The 7,879-nt window shown below is 50.4% G+C and overlaps 1 long non-coding RNA gene across 1 annotated transcript in view; it reads left to right on the top strand.

Moving 5' to 3' along the window:
• The first annotated feature begins 909 nt into the window (after window positions 1–909).
• LOC118615292 overlaps window positions 910–7,879 on the top strand; it is a 55,606-nt gene continuing 48,636 nt past the window's right edge. The window contains exon 1 of the long non-coding RNA XR_004956419.1: window positions 910–1,026. This is a non-coding gene — a long non-coding RNA (uncharacterized LOC118615292). The remainder of the gene's footprint in view (window positions 1,027–7,879) is intronic.

Raw genomic sequence — 7,879 nt, 5'->3', positions numbered from 1 at the left:
CCTCTAGATGCCTCTGTGCTGTGCCGTGCTGTGCCTCCACCCTGCAGGTACGTCTGCCCCTCGGAGCTGCCCTGCCCCTCCCACCCAGCATCTTACCTGCACGAGCCCTTCGGCCCGAATGTCTTCCCGATACTACCTGCAGTGCTCCCTCCAAAACCAGGGTCATTTACCCAAGAAAACAGAACCCTCTGCCTTTAAGTTTACTTTAAGTGCTTCGGGGTTGGTGACGGAACCCGAGCGCCACGCGGTGAGGACCGGAGAGGACAGCAGGCTCCGGCGAGGACTCGTGCCAGCTTGGGGGAGCCAGGCCGAAGGCTGGGCGACGTGAAAACACGCTGAGACCCTCACAGACCCCCAAAACACTGCAGCATGTCTTTATCCCACTGTTTTGTTCATGTCTGGGGATACCTCTAAAATATACATATTATTCTCCCTCAGTCACGGAATGGAAACTAGTTGAAAAAGAAACTAAAACGTGCCCAAGATCACGTAACTGAGCACGGATGCAGCAGGGCCAAGGCCAGGCCCCACATCGTGTCCTCGCAACACGTAATGGCTCTGGCCCGCGAGTCGTGGATGGTCTCAGGAAGCCGTCGGCAACAGCAAGCGAGACGACAACCGGCATTCTGTGTGCGTGTGAAATGGTGAGTGTTGCTCAGCCGTCGGTTCCAGCGTGTTCTGACATCACAAAGCGCTCGTAAGGGCGCTCTGTGCCTTTAAGGACACCCGTGGGCTGGGAGACCTCAGCCTCCTACAGCTTCATGTATCGCATTTCAACTCAAGAAGAGGAAGTCCCACCCAAACCCAGGTCACACCGCTGAAGGTCTGTGGCTGCATCTCACAGGAAACCGAACCTAAAGCAGACCTAGGAGCCCGTTGCAGAAGGACACAGCTTCGCACTGGGAGGACGTCGACCACTGCCTTTCTGACCACCAGCTCCCGGAGCCTCTGCGATGCCCCCCCGGCCCCCCACGCAGGAGACAGACATCTCGGCGAGGGGCCGCGCGCACTGCCCACGTTGCTCAGGTAAACCAAGCCGGCCAGCTCTGTCCGAGTGGCCACCGCGCTGTCACAAATGGTCATCAGGAAAGGGCTGACCTCAGGCAGGGCAGGCTGTGCTTCCTACAAAGCGTCGAAGAGCGTTCAAAGGCCAGCTCCCTTCGCTCAGTTCCTAGACATCCCTTCGTGCCATTGGAAGAAAGACTCACGATATCGATTCATAACATGTTTAAAAGACTGGCCCTGGCCGGTTTGGCTCAGCGGTTAGAACGTCAGCCCGCGGTCCAGAGAGTCCCGGGTTCGGTTCCCACTAAGGGCACGTTCCTCAGTTGCAGTTTGTCCTTGGTCCGGGTTGGGGTCGTGTGGGTGGCAGCCACTCGATGTGTCTCTCTCACATGGATGTTTCTCTCTCTCTTTCTTCCCCCTCTCTCCCTCCCACTCTGTCTGAAGATAAATGCAAAAAAAAAAAAAAAACATTAAAGAGACTACAGGTTCTCAATCTTCTCTTTCTGGATCTGGGCCCCCTGACTGTTTGCTGCAGAAACCTGAAGGCCAGGTGAGTGGCTGGCCTTCTTGGCGGTCCTGCATTCGGACAGCCCCCCAGAGGGCAAAGGGCAGCCTCCATTCAAAGTAGGTTGTTGAAAGGAGACACGAACCCCTGGAGCTGCTCTGGCTGTTTATTTCTAACTTTTCTAAATGGAAATGGTTTTCTTTCTGCTTTGGGGTGACTGTAGAGTCGTGCGGCCCACGCTTCTCTCCCAGGGACGAGGAGCCTGAGGGTGCATCAGGCTGGGCCCAGGCCCCCCCACGGCACCAGCGGGCATCTCTGCCAGGCTGTGCTTGGAGAGAACAAACACGCAATAAACTAGCATGAGACAGAAAAGAAGGTGAGTGTCCTCAGAGTGTCTACACTTTCCTTATACGCCCTCTCCCACCGTGGAATTAGTAAGTCAGGTAAATGTATGAATATTTTATTTTAATAATCTCGTCGGAGAATAGCAATAGACCACAGTTGCACAGCCTTGTAGAACCTACAGAGCCTTTGAACACTATTTTTATAATTTAATGATCTTAACAATTTAATGAAGTTGGTAGGGCAGTATCAGGTCCTTTAAAGGATGTTAAAACTGAGGCTCAGACAAGGTGAGGATGGACAGACAGCAGGGAGAAATGGAAAGAGAGGAGGCTTTGAAATCGGTCGAGTTCGGACGTAGTGTGTGATTTAAGTGTGTGTCTGGCTCAGGGCTTCTGCTGGTGTTGCTGGTGCTGGTGGTGCTGCTGGTGCTGGTGCTGCTGGTGCTGCTGGTGCTGGTGCCGGTGCTGGTGTTGGTGGTGCTGGTGCTGGTGGTACTGGTGCTGGTGGTGGTGCTGGTGGTGCTGGTGTTGCTGGTGGTGCTGGTGGTTCTGGTGGTGCTGGTTCTGGTGGTGCTGGTGCTGGTGTTGCTGGTGCTGCTGGTGGAGCTGGTGCTGCTGGTGCTTGTGGTGCTGGTGCTGCTGGTGCTGCTGGTGGTGCTGGTGCTGGTGGTGCTGGTGGTGCTGGTGCTGGTGTTGCTGGTGCTGCTGGTGCTGCTGGTGGTGCTGGTGCTGGTGGTGTTGCTGGTGCTGGTGCTGCTGGTGGTGCTGGTGCTGGTGGTGGTGGTGGTGCTGGTGGTGCTGGTGCTGGTGTTGCTGGTGCTGCTGGTGCTGCTGGTGGTGCTGGTGCTGGTGGTGCTGGTGGTGCTGGTGCTGGTGGTGCTGGTGGTGCTGGTGCTGGTGTTGCTGGTGCTGCTGGTGCTGCTGGTGCTTGTGGTGCTGGTGCTGCTGGTGCTGCTGGTGCTGCTGGTGCTGGTGCTGCTGGTGCTGCTGGTGCTGGTGCTGCTGGTGCTGCTGGTGCTGGTATTCGAAACTGGGTAAGGATCTAGCTGGTGGGTTGCTGTGGGGATGAGAGTTAATACGGGGCCTGCACGCACGTGGAGTGTCTGACCAGGAAGAAACACCCAGGAAATGGATAAATGGTAGCTGTGCGGTGTGGTCGGCAAGGTCACACAGCAAGTAGCAAAGCTGGATCTAGAAGTATCTCTTTATGAACTGCTACCTGACCAGGGGCGCCCACCTTCACGGGCAGCCCCCACGGTCTGCCACAGCCGAGGGCTGGAGGGTCGTCCCAGGCCACCCCTGCCCCTCCTGGCACCGAACAGGCAGCATGGCCAGGGGCTGGGTTGTCAAGCAGAGACCAGCACTTGAATCTAAATTAGAGTTAAGATTTTTTTTAACAGATTGAGCCAAAATTTGGTGATTTTGCCAAGGAAAGTATCAATAAGACTGAGACACGTCAGGTTATATTGGTCAAATAGGAAGACTTAATAAAAACAAAATAACCGTGAATAACGAAATTGTGGAAAACAGCCATCATGGAAATGTTTTGCGGTTTTTGTTTTTCTGTTACTTTTTGTGGACGGAATATGTTCGGGAACCGTCATCATGATGATTCAGCTTCAGTTTAATCTTGTCCTCCAAATAGCAATGACCGGTACATTGTGATCCCAGTGCCTGTATGTGCTGGACAATGAGTACTCATTGCCTCGCATTTTTTTAAGTAGGTATACTTATCCGAACTCTACAGCAGAGGGTACTGGTGGTCAGAGAGACTGTATACATTGCCCATTTCACACAGTAAGAGGGAAAGCAAAAACAAGGCCCGGGTCTACCAACATCTCAGCTTTCTGCTCTTTGCCCAGCAGGGGTCCCTGCTGGGTCCCAGGCAGAGCCTCACTTCTCTGAGACCAGCCAGCAGGTCAGGACTCCCAGATGTGTGTGAGCCTGGCTTCTGCATTTCGTCGGTGGCGTGAACTGAAACCCGGTCCCCAACACCTAAGCACGAGAAGTGGAATTCCACCAGGTGCAAAGGGCACTCGGCCCAGTCATCCGCCGTATAAACTAAGAGGAGCCGAAAGGTCTGGGACTAACATGGAAACCGAATGTCCGTGTGTTTGAGAGCACAGCCTCTCACTGCGGTGGGTCTGGTCAAAGCCAGCCCTAGCTAAGGAGGAAGAGTGGACGACAGCCCGGCTCCACGCCTGAGAGGGTCTAGCCTCTGTGGCATCCCCAAGGACCCCGCTCGGTCATCAGCTTTGCAGAGGAGTGAGGCGAACTTCCTCCGAGGCTCCCAGAGCCCAGGGACCCAGAGATGTTGCCTCTCTGGCATTCTGACCCATACACTCATGTGCTGTGACTTTGTTCAGGTGTTAACAGTATACTGAAGATGTAAGTCCCCTCCCAGGAGGCAAAGCGATGTAGAAACCAAATGTAGCTGGGTGAGCACTGTCCAAGCGCTTACAGTCGTTGAATTCACCGAGCTGTCGATGGGCTGACGGCTTGAGAGGCGCAGGGAGCCAGTCCGTCCCATGACTACTTATGGGCAGACAATCCTAGATCAGGTCACCCTAACTCCTGGGCAGCTCTAGGGGTGTGCTGACCAGCTCCACCCCCTGGGCATTCCCAGAGATCACCTCCACTCTCCTTGCCCCAGACTCCACTTCTGTCCCCAAGCTCCACCCCGTCTGGGAAACAGACACCTGGGTTGGAAGTGGGATTATTGAATGATTTTAGGCACGTAGTTTAACCTTTCAGAATCTTAAGCTATCCTTTATAGAATGGAATTGCAATATTTACCTTCTGGATTTGTGACGAGAAATGAGATGCCTGTTATAACACAGAGTCTAGTGTCTGGCAATTATTAAGTGCAGCATAAATGACAGTGTCCGTCTTACCATTTTTAGCACAGTTATCATGAGTTTGTTTTACCTTCAGACAGATCCTCATTAGATTCTTTGGCCTTTTGTCACTTTTTTAAGAATTTTGACCTAGCCCAGCTGGTGTGGCTCAGTGTTTGAGCGTCATCCCCTGCACCAAGAGGTCGCCGGTTCAATTCCTGGTCAGGGCACATGCCCAGGGTGTGGGCCCGATCCCCAATGTGGGGCATGCAGGAGGCGGCCAATCAATGTTCTCTCTCATTGATGTTTCTCTCTCTCTCTCCCTCTCCTTGTTTCTATCTTTCTCTCCCTCTCCCTTCTTCTCTCTCTAAAAATCAATAAAGAAAAAAACTTTTTTTTTAAGAATTTTGACCTAAAGAAGTCCTATTTTGAGGTGATTCTACAGAAAGCTAACCTCATCACTTTTTGTATTTATTTTAATCATTTATCTATCAAAGCCTTGGTAGTATCTTACAACTTCCCAAATGTACCGATCCTCTGAATGTATTAAGATTTAATGAAAAATGTCCTTCGTGGTACCAACACAGAAATCGTTCAGTAATTACTAAACTGTACTTGCATAATAGTTTGGTCTTCAAAGGAGGATGCTCATGTCCCCATTTTCCAGACTAGAGATACTGAGACTCGTGGTGTACAACGAGGCATTCCTGGGCTGAAGGACCCGCCTCCGCACACCTCACCAGGGGGGTGTTAAAAGAACACAAGAAAGGACAAAGGAAGAGTTCATCATCTGGGGGAAGTTCAATTCGGGAATTAAGTTCTAAGTGCACTTGAAGGTACAAATGAGGTGATGATCTCACCTGAATCCGCTCTGCGCATTTGTTCGCCGGACAGACTTGGCTGGAGAGGACTCTACTGAGCAAAATGACGAAACCGTTTAATTCTGAAGAGTCTGAGTCACTTGGACGGTTGCCTTACGGTGAAACCTAAATCAAACAGGATGTCCTCTCTGGCTTCTGGCATTCTGTCAATGGCATTCTCGTTGTCATTATTACGACGATGGTTGTTGTTCTCACTACTCTTCGCCCAGTCTTGGTTAGATTCCCTGACTTTTCACGTCCTGTCTTCGCATTTTAAGTTTCTCTCGAACTCCTTTGAGGCCTTTTTGGTGATGAGATAGCGCCTTAGAAAATGGCTTATGTACAACAGGTGCTTAGTTTGAAGGATAACAGGTGTTCGGGCTGGGCCGGCGGTGTGGAGGGGTCCGAGGGAGGTCGGCTAGCCTGTGCATGGAGGTGTGTGTGTCATCCCTGGAGCTCAGTCCGTGTGCTTCATCTCTAGCCTGGGCCTCCGTGCTGCCCCCAGGCTGTGTCAAACGGGGGAGTCCGGCGCAGGGGGCACACTGATTCCAGGCAGTGCCCAGCCCCCAGATGAAAGGAGGGATAGCAAAGAGGTACACTTAGAAAAAAAAAAAAACGAAAATGTCTAATGAGGCTCCTGATAATCTCTCTTTTTTGTTACGGTCTCATTTTATCTGAGCAGCAAAGCAACTTCATGACGAGAGAACAGAAAGAAGGAAGGAAGGAGGAGGGTTAAGGAAGGAAGGAGCGAGGGCAGTGGAAAGGACGAAAGACGAGAACACAGGAAGAGGGACAAGAAAAGCTGAGGGTGAAGAGACCATTCGCTACAGAATGAACTGAAGGGGAGAGGGGAGACATCTTACCGCAGAGGGAAGAGAACCCTTTCTGCAGAAGAGAAGCAAAGACGGCTTTTGAAACCCAGAGAACCAGGAGTAATAAATTCCAAAACTGCAGATGGCATCCGTTCATTAGGGCTTTTTAAAATAAAAAGCAAATGCACTTTGCCCGGAGATACTTGAGGGAAGTTGTTACCAAGACAGTTGCAAAATCTTTGTTCATTTTTTTTAAATGCCCATGCATAATAGCAGAAAAATGAGGAGAGCAGTCTCCCTTATTCCTCAAAAAAAAAAATCTATAATAACAATCCATTTGACTTTAAATGCCTCCATTCATGGGAAATCCAATAAAATTAAATGTTATATTTAATTCAATTTAGCTGATTGCCCTGACCAGGGTTTAGAATTAGAAATCCAATCAGCATACATCTTTTTCTAAGTAGGTGCATCTCTAAAATGTAACTTTCTTATATTTGATATGAAAATAGAAGAAAATTACATAAAATTGTGAGCAAATTAATAAACAGCTGCATCTGAGAAATCTTGGTTTTAACATGTTTATTCAAAGTTCATGCATTTGTTCTCTCTCTCCTCCCCACCCCCTCCCAACCCTCTTTCCCAAATATACACACATGACTCGCTCCCCCAACTACAAGTACACCCATCCCTTTGGAATACTGGGTGTGAGTGTGCAGAGAGAACCAGCTGTATGCTGCATGCATTTTATTTTCAGTCTTTTCCCTGTTTCTCTGTTTTAATGAGGGAAGGCATCAAGCCCTGACTCAGACCCCCTCTGGCCTTGACCCAGTTTGAGCCACACAGCTCCTTCTGACCTTCCTGGCTGACGATCACGTTCTCTCCAGCAGCCCACAGCTCAGCCCGCGCCCAGTCACGCCCCGTCTCCATGCGGGTTCATGTCATGATTAGACGGCTGGTGCCTAAGCTTTGACAGAGACAGAGACCAGCATTTTTATAAGCATCATCTTCAAGGAATAAGTGAGACATGTTTGAGAGCAAAAATACTTCTTTACTGTTAAAACATTGTTTTTCCTTCATGAAATATTCATTTTGGATCAGGTGAGACTCAGCAGAAATATTTATGAACAAATGTCTCTGTGAGCTCACTTGGTAGAGCCCGGGGCCCCCCGGGGGAGAAGGGGACTCCCCAGGACAGGAAACGAGGTGATGCATTGCTCACAGAGTCCCAACTGCTTAACGTGTGCACGGTACCAGGAGGGTCCTAATTAGTAAGATTCGTGCCAAAATCCAACCCATTTATAAAACATGATCTTCCTCCCCGCACACTCACCAAGACCCCGGGCGGGTTCCGAGTTCGGAAGCAGACATCTGATGCCAAGTCGAATGTCCGTTCTTTGGGACTCGTAAGGAACGCTCCTAATCTGTAGTCTTATTTCCTTTATTTTTGTTTTCTGAAATACTCACGTTGTAACCCTCAGCTCCAGGGTCTTCACAAAATGCCTGTCAGTCACAA

This window comes from Molossus molossus, unplaced genomic scaffold (genome assembly GCF_014108415.1).
Source record: "Molossus molossus isolate mMolMol1 unplaced genomic scaffold, mMolMol1.p scaffold_m16_p_1, whole genome shotgun sequence".
Classification (NCBI taxonomy): domain Eukaryota; kingdom Metazoa; phylum Chordata; class Mammalia; order Chiroptera; family Molossidae; genus Molossus; species Molossus molossus.
The sequence above is the reverse complement of the archived record's forward strand: the minus strand, read 5'-3'. Positions and strand labels throughout refer to the sequence as shown.